We start from the raw sequence: 14,415 nt of genomic DNA, 5'->3' as shown, positions 1-14,415 counted from the left end.
ACTGTCAGATTTCAGGTCCACATTTCTATTATTATTTAACAAAACAGCAATGAATCTGGCTTAAAAAATCTGCATGTGATGCTTCACTAGCCACAATCCTAGGCACGAGTTATTTATAAGTGGCACCTTGCTTGCATTTATTCTAATCACGGTGTTCCTAACTATACCTGCTAATTTCAACTTATTTTTGTTAGGAAACAAGGAAGGAACTGAAAAGTCATATTTCTGATTATGACTGACCATTATTCGTTATCAAAAGCGATTGCTAAATCTATTTCTGAATCTGTGGGCAAGACTTTATCTTGCCCTAGGAGACGGGAATGGAGATGGAGCAGCAAACATAATGGCAAGGTGTGTAGTTCCCAAAGTTGCCCAGGCGCTTGCCATTTGGTCCAGGGTGGGGAAGGCGGAGGATGGCCCTCCTGCTCCAGGCCAAGTGAGGCCCTTAAGCAGCCAATTAATGGCCACTTAAGAGCCCCTACAGACTTCCACTCCAGTTTTAGGGAGGATGGAGGGGTTGCCACCACATGGAGACCACCAGGTAATGCCTGGCGGCCTCCTAGCAGGGTCGGGCGGGTCCCTCCTTTGAGGGCAATCCAGGGCCCCTGGAGTGCCCTCCCTCCAGTGTGCGGGCTACCCTTCCCCCCTCCCCCGCAGGAAGAATCCCCTCACCCTCACTAGCACCCACCCTCCATCCCGTCGCTGGGACCTTTATTTTATTCTTTCATGGGATGTGTGCATCACTAGTTAGGACAGCATTTATTGTCCATCCCTAATTGTCCTTCAGAAGGTGGTGGTGGACCACCTTTTAGAACCACTACAGTCCGTCTGGGGTAGGTGCACCCACAGTGTTATTAGGAAGGGACTTCCAGGATTTTGACCCAGTGACAGTAAAGGAACGGCGATATATTTCCAAGTCAGGATGGTGTGTGGCTTGAAGGGGAACTTGCAGGTGGTGTTGTTCCCACGCATCAGTTGCCCTTGTCTTTCTAGGTGATAGAGGTCGCAGGTTTGGAAGGTGCTGTTGAAGGAACCTTGGTGAGTTGCTGGAGTGCATCTTGTAGATGGTACACACTGCTGCCATTGTGCGTCGGTGGTGAAGGGAATGAATGTTGAAGGTGGTGGATGAGGTGCCAATCAAGTGGGCTGCTTTGTCCTGTATGGTATTGAGCTTCTTGAGTGTTGTTGGAGCTGCACCCATCCAGAAAAGTGGAGAGTATTCCATCACACTCCTGACTTGTGACTTGTAGATGGTGGACAGGCTTTGGAGAGTCAGGAGGTGAGTTACTCGACGCAAAATTCCTAGCTTCTGACCTGCTGTTGTAGTGACAGTATCTGTATAGCTGGTCCTGTTCAGTTTCTGGTCAATGGTAACCCCCAGCATGTTGATAATGGGGGATTCAGTGATGGTAATGCCATTGAATATCAAGGGGAGATGGTTGGACTCTAACTTGTTGGAGATGGTCATTGCCTGGCATTTGTGTGGCGTGAATGTAACTTGCCACTTATTAACCCATCCTGAATATTGCCCTGGCCTTGCTGCATGCGGGCATGGACTGCTTAGTATCTGAGGAGTAACAAATGGTGCTGACCATTTTGCAATCATCAGCAAGCATCCCCACTTCTGACCTTATGTAGGAGGGAAGGTTATTGGTGAAGCAGCTGAGGATGGTTGGGCCTAGGACACTACCCTGAGGAACTCCTGCAGTGATATCCTGGGGCTGAGATGATTGATCTCCAACAACCACAACCATCTTCCTTTGTGCTAGGTATGATTCCAACCAGTGGAGAGTTCTCCCCCTGATTCCCATTGACTCCAGTTTTGCTGGGCTCCTTGATGCCATACTCGGTCAAGTGCTGTCTTGATATCAAGGGCAGTCACTTTCACCTCGCCTCTGGAGTTTGGTTTTTGTCCATATTTGGACAAAGGCTGTAATGAGGTCAGGAGCTGAGTGGCCCTGGTGGAATCCAAACTGAGCATCAGTGAACATGTTATTGGTGAGTAAGTACCACTTGATAACACTGTCGACGACCCCTTCCATCACTTTGCTGATGATCAAGAGTAGGCTGATGTGGCGATTTTTAGGTTGTTTGGATTTGTCCTGCTTTTTATGGACAAGACATACCTGGGCAATTTCCCACAGTGTTGGGTAGATGCCAGTGTTGTCGCTGTACTGGAACAGCTTGGCGAGGGGCACAGCCTGTTCTGGAGCACAAGTCTTCAGTACTATTGCTGGAATGTTTTCAGGGCCCATAGCCTTTGCATTATTCAGTTCCTTCAGCTGTTTCTTGATATCACATGGAGTGAATTAAATTGGCTGAAGACTGGCATCTGTGATATTGGGGACATCAGGAGGAGACCAAGATGGATCATCCACTCGGCACTTCTGGCTGAAGATGACTGAATCGCCCCGCTGATCTCAACCTCACTTACCTGACCTGGGGTATCCGATATCCTTGGTACTTTAGGGCCTCCTGCAATACCAACAGTGAATTCTGCTCCCAGTGGCACTGCCAACACTGCAGAGCTTCCGGTCTTCCGATTGGTTGGCAGCTCCAGAAGGGGGACCTCGTCCCTTAAAGGATGGCATCTCTGACAGTGGGCATTAACTGGCTGCCCACCGTGTAATAGCAACGGGGGTTTGACGGAGGGCAGAGGCGGGGTATTACTCAGCCATCCAGCCCACAATCAGGACCCGTCACCAGAATAAAATCCAGCCCTGTGTTTCAAAGTACAGGCAATTCTAGAAGCAAAAGAAAAGGGCTGAGATGCTACAGAATGCAGTGAGGCCCTCTAGGCACAGAGCTGCTCGAGATTATCCTCCAGTGCTAAGTGTCCTAAATGGAAACTCAGCAGCCTTCCACCTCCCAAGCTGTAGCTACCGGGGAAACACTTTTTAGGAGCACAAGTTTGGGAAAATAAGCATGCAAGACGGGCTGTATGGGCTTACACAAGGATGGTTACCTTTATTTGTCAGTGTTGACATGATTTTGCAATATTTGTTTGATAAATTTGTTTTTTGTTCTAGATTTGGTGTTAGTGTTTATCTTTCTAGTGAAGTACAAGCAAAACCTATAAGTCAGCAGCGAAGGAAGGTAATTGGTTTATAAGGAAAGTGGTAAGGATAGTGGGACACTTGGTTAGTGAGGAATGGGAGGGCTTATTTAGTTGAAGCACTCCTCAATTAAATTGTCTTTGACAGCTCTAATAAGTAGGGGGTCTGGTGGTCACTACCTCTGCTCCTTCTCTTTCTCTTCGTCCTGCTCCTCCTCATGGACATGTTCCTGCCCAGGTGCTGGTAAAGTCTAATCTCTCATGATGGTAAAGTTGTGGAGCGTGCAGTGGACAACAGCAAATCTGGATATGTGCTCAGGCGTGTTCTGCAAAGATTCTCTGGAACAGTTCAGGTAGCGGAAGTGTTCCTTGAGCATGCAGATGATCTGCTTAATAAAATTTCTGGTGGCAGCATGACTGTTACCTATTCTGCAGCTGTGCATGTGTTCTTGACCAGAGTCATGAGCCCTGTCCATTGGGGAGATCTTTTGTCACTCATTGGTCAGCCTGTGATGTGGTGGCCTAGTTGGAATAAAGGTGGCACAGTGGTCTGGCACTGGATGAAAGAATCATAACTGCTGCCACAATAGTATGATGTGCTGCCTATGGTCGCAAACCAACTGTACATTGAGAGAGTGGAATCATTTCCAATTGATAAAGATGCCAGGCTAGGGATAGGGAGCACACAAGACAAGTTATGTGCAGTTAAAGTCACCTAGCACCTTCAGGAAGTCTGCCATGCAAGTGAGAAAGAGTGCTCTCTCATCCTGCTTCACTCTGTCCGTAGGGAAGGAGATATGTGTGTCTGCTGGCATAGCGAGCCTCACTGACCACCTTGATACATCTGTATACTCTGAACTGGGAGATATTGCTTATATCACCTGTTGTTGCCTGAAAGGAGCCCAGTGGCATGAAAGTTGAGGACTACGGTGACCTTGGCAGCCACTGGCAGTGCTGTCCATGCCCTGGTGTGAGGCTTGAGATATGGCTGCAGCAGGTGACATAGCTCAGTGACAGCCTCCTTGGTGAAGTGAAGGTGCTCTTTCATTGCTCTTGAGTAAAGTTCATGTGGAACAAGTGCCCCCCAGGTAGACAGTCAACTTTCCAGAGTAATAAAACAGAGTAAAAAAATGCCCAGAAATCAAGTAGCAGTCTGAAATGATAAACCAGCAACTAAACTGTAAGTATTGTATAATCCAATGGTAAAGGGGTCTTCCTCCTGGTTAGCATCACTATGTACTAAGTGAGTTTAACATATGACAGAGTGATGTGCTGGAACATTCAAAAATTTAAACATGTCCTGTGTATCTTGCATTTGTCATGCACTTACAAACTTGCTGACGTGTGCTTCTGCTGTGAACGCATCTATCTTATCTTAGGGGAGGTGGTGGCATAGTGGTAATGTCACTGAACTAGTAGCCTAGAGGCCCAGGCTAGTGCTCTGGGGACATGGGTTCAAATCCCACCATGGCAGATGGTGAAATTTGAACTCAATTAATTAAACTCTGGAATTGGTGACCATGAAACCATTGCCGATTGTTGTAAAAACCCATCTGGTTCACGAATGTCTTTTAGGGAAGGAGATCTGCTGTCCTTATCTGGTCTGGCCTACATGTGACTCCAGATCCACAGCAATGTGGTTAACTCTTAAATGCCCTCTGAGAATCAAGGGCAAATAGGAATGGGCAATAAATGCTGGCTTAGTCAGCAACGCCCACATCCCATGAACGAATTTAAAAAGGGGTAGTGGACTTGTGGACAGAAATGTGCACATGCTTAATGTCTGCCTTATTGGGAGCATAGTAGGCCATTTTGCGCCCAAAAATTGTGGAATGCGCAGCTGGATTTCTTGGCCAATATCTTTCCCAATATCATACAATTTAGTGCACAATTCTAAGATTTGTGTAATTGCCTGTCAATGGTTGATTAATGGCTTGATGGAATTGATGTAATATCATGTGTTGGTTGATTTGACAATGATATATTTTGCCTTGATTCTCATGAAAAGAGAACTGGTAATGACATCTTCCTGTCATTCTTCTGTTCACTTATAGATTGTTATTCTTCAACTGCATGAAATATTCAGCTCCCTTTTCTACTTTTGTGCCAGATTACTTTCCAAGTTCCACATAGTTTTGTCTCATCCTCAGAGCAGTTCCTTCATACATATTTTATTAAATAAAATCAAGATAAAAATGTGATTTGTCATTTTAAAGGGTTGTATGACACTGAATATCAAGTAAATATTTCAAGTAAATATACACAGTAAAATACATTATAAGCTTTATTATATAATAAATAATAAATTAGCATATTAAGGGATGACAGCAGCAAAACCAAAGCTGGATATTCCACTGACACAGCACGTAGCAGATAAGAATCCTGGTTCACATATCAACTACAACAATGGTCATCACTAGCCTGGACTGGCAAAGTGAGGTGAACAACGGGAGTGCATTTTCTCCTGTCCCCTCCTCTACTAAGAAATTGATTCCTTGCTGTGATATAGTTCCATGGTTTAGGTTGCCATCTGATAAGTAGCCATTCTTAATGTATGATCCTTGAAAGTGTGTTTTGCTGCACTCTTTGATTACAAGGGACATCAGAATCAAGCCCAATTCCCTCCACCAGCTGATTGTCACATGTACATACACTTGCAAAGTGAGTTGTGAGATGCCCGACAAATGGCACTCCTCTCCTTAACTGATATTATCTTCCCTAACTGTTAATTATAGCAGTGGTGCAGCTAACTCAACACAAACTGACAATCAAACTTGGGTCTTCCTGAGTCCACATTACTCAGTCACTCATTGGATAAATTTGTTAAGTCATCAGGAGAAATGCCACAAAAAATTAGTTGCACACACAGATCTCTGCATGTACATCTCACCAGTTCCCTTTGGCTGCTCTGCTTTTTTGTTTGTTTATTAGTGAATAGTATTAACCATTAAAGCCAGTTTACTGGCGTGTACCAGAGATGTGTGATAGCACTATGATTCATTGTGGGATATATAGCATTAATGAATTGTATGTTATTCTAGTACAGCACAAGTGAAATTGCAGATTTGTAGTCAGTGGTTAGTTTGAAGTTCCAATTTGTGATCCTATTACAGGAAGACTGATATAATGAAGACAAATCATTCAAATCTTCAACCCTTTTGAAATCTTAGAAGGAATTTCTCAGGGTGAGTGCTTGAATACTTGCCTCTTGATATTTTCTGTTGAAAGGTTTTCTTTTATATTTATTGATTACAAAATCAGCATTTGAAGCACCCTCCATAGATACCTAAAGACTCTTTATAGGGATAAGTTGTTTATGGGGTGTGATTAGCATCTATAAATGCAATCAAAACAAAACAATTAAGGGAAAGCTAGATGAGTACATGAGGGAGAAGAGAATAGAAGCATATGCTGATAGAATTAGATGAGGTAGATTGGGAGGAGGGCTATGTAGAGCATAAACACTGGCATATTCCAGTTGGGCCAAATGGCCTGTTCTATGCTGTAAATTCTATGTAATTCTATGAAATCTATTTCCTAACTCCCCTTTCATCTTCATATTGCAGGAATAGGTACAACATTGGGTGAAGGAAGATCTGTTGCATCATGATGATATGGTTACCCAGAAGTTTGTGAAGATCACTGAAGATATTAAAGTCACCTGGGTTTCAGTTTCTTCATTGCTCAATTTATTTTTTGCTATGATTGAGATTTTCATTTCTGAAAATATTTTCAAGGATTCATTTACCTTTTTCTGTGATTGATCAGTTTTCCTACTTAATTTCCCTTAAATGTTTTTAAGGCCTGCAATTTGAACAATATTTATTTACTTCAAACAATGATTTTTTTTTACCACTGGGTCTGAGTCCGTGTCTGTCTTAATTTACATATGAGAAATTCACCTGAATTTTCTTTGACTGAAAGCCGAATACTTATTGATAAATTAAGATAAAAATTATAAGCCCAATTTTAACTCTGAAAGTAGATGGGTTTTGCATGGGTTAAAATTGGGCTATGCGTGTCTTGGATTTTTATGATCCATTTTACTAATCATTTGGTGGTGGCCAATGATTGGGCTGCTGAATAATCCTCAGTAGAGTAGATCTGGTGCCTGATCCAATCCATGCTGCCAATTTGACAGTGAGGTCCTAAAACAAGCATAAGGTTGCTTATTTACATATGTACTTCATTGACTGTAAAGCACTTTGGAACATCCTGAGGTCATGAAAAGTTCTAAATACATGCACGTTATGTTATGTAAGGGGCCGAACATTTGTTTTAATCTGATGCCAGGGTTGCCAGTAAAATCGTACAACCCAAGACACGGTCTTTCAGATTTCCTTTGTGCACCGAACACCTGTACAAAGGTGCAACATGGCCCAATTTCTACCCCTTAATAGTTACTTCCTATTTTTTAACTTTTCAACATTTTTTCAATTTCCGTTGAATTTTCTGTTATACCGTTAACAAATTCATAATAAGAATGGAATAAATGAATTGCATTGATAAACTTACTAGAAATCTCTTACTCATTGGCACTTTTTGTATAAGGCTGTCAATGTGTTAGCTACACAATAATACTGCTACTTGTTCCTTTACTATATTGTCAGTGTGCTATTAGTGTAGAATGACGATAGTAGACTTTGGGCAAAGTAACAGCAGTTTATTTACAAGGGTCTTCTCACTAAGATATCTACATGAACACTGAGCAGCATAAGGTTCAGCCTCGTGACATCACATCCTGCGATGATGCTTAAAGTCTATATACATAATCCACCCAGCAACAACTTATGTACATTATACTACAATTCCCAATCTAATAATATGTTTCGCTTGTGCATGAGTATTGCTTGTATTATCCTACTGGCACCTAATATACACAACATAGGATTTTTTTTAACAAGTGTTACTGGACCAAGAGCAAGAACCCTGGCCTAACACAAGGACACTGAGAGCAATTGTAATACTGGAACTATGGGCACACTGATATCAAGTAACTCAGCATAAACCAGGGATCAAACCTGGGACCTTTTACTCATCAGGTCTAATATTGTATGTGCCAATACCTTTATCCACGAGGCTATCGAGGGAGCTCTTCTCAAAATTCTGTTTAAGTATTCTGGTCATATTAATCCATGTAACACAATGAAATCAAATTTATGATCCTGTCTCAAATTAGTTGTCAGATATTATGCTCTCAGTTTTTCAGAGATATGAAGACATGCAGAATATTGTATGGAAGGGAAAATTTAATATATCATCTCAGAAATTAAACTTTTGCCAGATAATGTTGTTACGACCAGGTGAGAAAGGTGTCTAGGGGTCCCTCTCAGCCATCACCTGGTCTTACCGTAACAGTGTTTAATTTTAAACACATCGTGTTTTAGCTCCCCCTTGGTGAATCCTTGTTCACTGCTTTCCAATTATAAGGCAAAGAAACCAGCACAAATGAGTTTTCTTAGGTTTAAAGAAAAGAAGGTTAAATTTATTAACCTTAAACTTAACTCTAATTTGGTTAACGCCTATAGATACATGATGCGCCCACGCTAGCATGCAAATGCGATACACACATGCAGATAGAGACAGAAAAGAGTAGAAGAAAAATAAAGTGGAAATGTTTGAGGCAATATCTGAAGAGTTTTGTTACGGTTCTTCGAGCTCACTGTAGAATCCTTGATAGTAGGTAGATCTTGTTTTTTGTTGGGGCCCAGTATTCTTCTTAAACCTTGATCATTGTAGGAGACTTTTCTCTGTTGGGGTTTAGTGGATTCAGAGGCTTATGAGAAAAAAATGCAAGCAGACAGGAAAGATCTTCTCAGTCCAGGAGCAAACAGTCTTTCTCTGAGTTCAAACTCTCTGTGGCTAGTTCAAAAAACCTTGGAACAGCCATTTAGTCATGTGACCAGCTAGTCCAACCAATCCTGACCCCTGTGGATTGCATCACCCCAGCAGGCCCTGGAATGCGCTTCCCCATTCCCTCACTGTCTGGTGATCAACATCCATTGTGGGTTGAATGTGTCAGGGAATGGTCCTTTGTCCATGTAAGCACTGTCTGTTAATATGCAAATTTTTTTCCAGCCATGGTTGATCTGTTCCACAAGACATTGCCTCACTCCAACAACAGTTCAAAATCAATGTTCATATGACAAAACCAGTTTAACTTCTTCTACTTTCGCTGTAAGATGAAGGTCGATACAAGCTCTTCTACTTAAGAGTGAGAACTCCTGATTTCTTAGAACATACAGTGTTTCTAATATCTGCTTTCCCTTGTACTGAAGTGATGCCTATAACTTCCCCTTTAATTCAAATCCAACCTCTCCTGGGCCATGTAACTGATTTTCTGTTGGTTTCAGAAAGTGTGTGGATAACCACGGCTCTTTGTCTAATAAGACCATTACACTTGCTCCGGTGTCAAGTTTTAAATTAATTATATGTCCGTTGACATATATGTCTACAGACCAAAATGCCTGATTCGGATCATTGATCTCACCAAGAAAATGTTTTGATTGCTCTGCTGAAGGAGGTTGTTTAACTTCGTGAACACTCTATTCTTGAATGCTTTTTCTTTAGAACTCGAGGTTGCTGGCAGGTTTTAATGGTGTCTTTCACTTCCTTTTGTCCGGGTTCCTCTATTTCAGTCCTCTAGTTAAGGAACTGAACAGTTGCTGGATATTTCCTGAACCAAGGTCTTTCTTCACCTTGCAGGATTGCTCTGTTGTTCTTTCAAAACTCAACTTGCCTCACCAGCTGAATAGCTTTATCCAGGGTGAGGTCTTCTTTAGACTGCAAAAAATCTGAAAGGGATTCATCAGCAAACCCCAACAATGTGATTGCTTATCAATTCATCTTTAAGGTCTCCATACTCACAACCCTCTGCAATCCTGTAAAGGTCATTGATAAAAACATCGACCATTTCATCCAGTTTCTGGACCCTTTTGTTGAATTTTGCTCTTTCTAAAATCTTATTACTCCACAAATTTTAATGAGAATCACAAGCTTTTAAAACATTTCTGAATTTGGCAGATGTTTCATTAAGACCTTGTCTTGCAATTATGTCATCAGCTATAGCACCAATTGAATATAATAGTGTATTAATTTGTTCTGCTTCAGAATTGCTGTCTCATTTAGATACAATTCTATATCTGAGAAACCTTTTTCTCCATATACCCAGTTTGAATCTGATTGGGTCCCTCATGACTTTTGAAACTCTCCAATATTCCCAATGTTTGATCCATATTGCTTTATTTTATAGACTTTTTTTAGAATGTTCCCCTTTAAGAAGCTCTGTTTTTTTCAGGCTAGCTTGCTCTAATGGAGAATCATAGATGCTCTCAAGTGTTCCCTGCTATTTTAATAAGCTGATCTAGGGTTTCCCCCTTTCTTTGAGAACTTCAGTTTATTTGTTTTTTTCAGGCTTTGTTGCCTTAATGGAGTGTCCCTGCTGTGTTCGGGGGTTTCCCATGCTTTTTGGCTGTTCGCGCACTTTTCAGGTGTCTCTTGCTCTTTGCCCTTGTGTTCCCCGAGTGAAGGATTGTGTTTTCCCCTTTTTTATCTCTAGCACAATGCCTTCAGAAAATTCCTTGACCGCGACACTGTAACTCACCCGATTGCTGGAATTTATTTCCAGGCAACCATGCTTCTGTTCTGTGAAGCAGCCTATCTTTCACCATAGCTGCGGAGCTTCCCTCAACCTCTTCTCGAGTTCTGCAGTTTTTAGGCATTTTTTCCAGGTCAGGCCTTCTCAGCTCGTCACTTCAAATTCTTCTTCTGGTGTTGGATGGAAAGAACTTCTGTTGTTCTCAATCCCACCACTGTTCACCATATATGATTATTTGGTTCGCTGCCACCTGAGTTAGTCTAGCCAGAGAAATTCTTAGTCTGGAGCAGTTAGACATTAAGCTTTATTACATTATAGCTATTTACACTTCACATCAGTCTGTGTGACTCCTCCAAAAGCCATGCTGCATCTATCTTAGAGTCCCTCTCACATGTGATCTCTTACATCATCATGGTAGGAGGTATCTTTACACTTTTTCACATTAACCCTTTCAGACCCTTATACTACAATAACCATTGACCCAATTGTCCATTCTTCACCTAAGAACCCAGAGAGTGAGGAGCAGAAGGATGTTTAATTGTGAGACATCACAGCCAAGCTTAATATAAAATAAAAACAGTAAGTGCTGGAAATACTCAGCAGATCAGGCAACATCTGCGGAGAGAGAAGCAGAGTTAATGTATCAGGTCTGTGACCTTTCATCAGACCAAGCTTAATCCTGTCCTCATTAAAATCCCATATGCATGCCCTTTCTAGCGTGAGTTATCAGATAGCAAATAGAAGTGGGAAACATGGCTAATTTGCCCCTCCCAATCTTCTGTTCTGCCCGGCACAAGCTAACTCAGCACAGACCAGTAATTAAACGTAGTGACATGGAGTTTTTGCTCAACTGGGATTTTTTTCCTGCGCCATTCCATGGAAATCGGTGCAACCAGCACAAAAAAAATGAATTTTAAGTGCAATATGTGTCCAGCACAATTCAGTTTCTGTGATCTATTGCACTAGTTTTAATAACATCATACCGGAAGCAGGCCCCGCCCACAAAATTGGCCATATCCCAGGGTGAATTAATCACCATTGGGAGTTTCTGCTAATTGTGCTCATTTGCAGGCCTTCAAGAAGATTTTAAAAGTTAAGCTGGTTCTTTTGGGCAGAAGGACATTAAAAGACACATTTTAAAAATTTCTAAATGTGATTTTTGTTTTAATTTCCTGTGATTAATGTCAACCAGTTACCACTTTTAAGTATACAAAGGAAAATGTTTTGAAACAATTTTTTTTCAAAATTACATTTTAAAACACTGTCTGATTGCACTGGTTCATGGTAGATTTTGCGTTTGACATTGTGCAAATGAGTTTGAGCTGAAACTCAGGGGGGAAAGCTTTTCAAAGCTGGCACAGTTTTGGGCTCAATTTGTGCCTGAAACAGCATTTGTGCCCAAAATAGAATTTTCAGTCTGTTAGCATGGCTTATTTCCACATTCAGCAATGGGTTTATCAATTAAACCATCTGGGATCATCAAAATCTTTTAAAAATATACTCATCTATTATTTGAAGTTTTCTAACCCCATAATCACGCTTCCAAACTGATTACTTACAATTATTGTCAATGATCATTGATTCCGCATAAACTTTATCAAGTTGAAGCATAATCATAGTCAATAATCCAGATGCCATAAGGTCACAGACTAAATGTGCTTTACTTACAAAAAGGAAAGTAGAAACTTTTTAATGACTATTTAATGTAACTCAATTTGACGTTTCCTTAAAATTATAAATTAGGTTCAAGGAGAATAACAATTTTGCAAGGTGACCAAAAGATGGATTGTTAATAAGGGTGTAGGTTTTATATTTTCACATCTGTATGATCCCTGCGAGAGACAACCAACAAATGAAAAGAATCAAATCCACAAATTGACCCCAATTTAGGAAACCAAACCAAATGGACAAGATTTCACTTTTATAAATTTTATTTTAACACTCAAACTAAACTTAACATAAATTAAACATGAAGCAACAGACAGATCACAGTCAATATATATATTACAAATTGCACCTTAACTATTAGATGCAACAGAGATGGATCTCATGGTTTCACTGGCACATATGACAACAATTACAGTCACATAGTTCTTCACAACTCTGAAGTTCCGCAAATAGATTTTCAGCTCCTTTCTTCAAGGATTTAGCCACTGTTCTTTTACCGACAGCAGTTCCTTCTCAACCTGAACTCCACGAGTGTGGTCTTCACCACAAGGTGGACTTCTCCAGAACCTCCTCAGCTCTGCTCATGATAGTCTTGATGACATGGATTTACCAGTCTTCCCTTTATCCAAGTCCTTCAGTGACAATCTGTGCAGTGTATAGCTAGGTCTTGTTTGTCAGCTACTTTAAGTAACAGAAACAGCTCCTTGATTCAGTCTTCACTTTTTTCTGCTTGCCGGTGCTCCACTCCTGCCTGATGTGCTCATCTGCCTGGTCTGCCTGATCTGGGGAGGACTCTGTCTGCTTTAATTTGGTTCTAGCCAGTGTCAGTTTCCCCTGATACTTGAAGTTGTTTTTCCAGCTTGTGTTACAGTTTTGTTTTCCGTTTCTGTTTTAGTTCTCATTTCTGTTTCAATTCTGTTTCCCTCTCAGTTATGGTCCAAAAAAAACAAGCTTTGCAACCACAGATTCCATTACACAGCTATATAATCAAAAATATAATTTCAATTTACACTACTGAAAAAGTATTGCTGTAATAGAAATTAGAAATATTGGGAATATTGTTAACTGTTGTGGAAGAGATCATGGATAGATAGAATACAGATGGATCACCGATCAATTTTGATGAAAATAAATCTCTTCATCCTCCAATGCATCATTCGTGGTTTGGGGGAAGGTGTTATCCAGCAATTATGTTTTTGCAGAGCCAAGAATTCTTTCACTATCAGTAGGCATAAGTCCTCTGCTGCACGTAGGCAGCTGTATTGATAGCCCAGGAATGAGATACAACTGAGGTGGGAGGAGTGCGCTGTCTTTTCTAGTTCCACTTCTCCACAGGTCACAACATATATTTAAATGATTTCTCAGTTACTGATGCGATCAATCATATGCTCTTCTCTTTATACCAGAATAAAATACAGCAACCAGATTTCTTTAATAAAGAACAAAATTGTCAGTTTATTTTAAAACAAGACTTAACCATTAATGAAGCAATGCATTAATCCACAGATTGAAATATGAAAGTTCCCTTTTTACCTTAGAGACACACACACACACACTGGTTAATTGAAAAATAAAGAGATTTTATCTTTATTTTCTCTGTTACAAAAAAAGACAATAAAAATACTTTGGCCAAATACTGGCTAATTCTTGAAGAAAAAGATGAACTTTAGTAAGGCATTTGACAAGGTCCCACATGGCAGACTGGTCAGTAAAATGAAAGCCCATGGGATACAGGGCAATGTGGCAGGTTGGATCCAGAATTGACTCAGGGACAGGAAACAAAGGGTAGTTGTCGACGGATGTTTTTGTGAATGGAAAGCTGTTTCCAGTGGCGTTCCACAGGGCTCAGTGTTGAGTCCCTTGCTGTTTGTGGTATATATTAATGATTTGGACTTAAATTTGGGAGGCATGATTGGGAAATTTGCTGATGTCACAAAAATAGGTTGCTTAGTTGATAGTGAAGAGGATAGCTGTAGACTCCAGAATGATATCAATGGTTTGGTTGAGTTGGCGGAAAAGTGGCAAATGGAATTCAATCCAGAGAAGTGTGAGGTAATGCATTTGGGAAGGACAAATAAAGCGAGGGAATACACAA

This window comes from Heterodontus francisci, chromosome 6 (genome assembly GCF_036365525.1).
Source record: "Heterodontus francisci isolate sHetFra1 chromosome 6, sHetFra1.hap1, whole genome shotgun sequence".
NCBI classification, from domain to species: domain Eukaryota; kingdom Metazoa; phylum Chordata; class Chondrichthyes; order Heterodontiformes; family Heterodontidae; genus Heterodontus; species Heterodontus francisci.
This window is presented reverse-complemented; position numbering follows the sequence as displayed.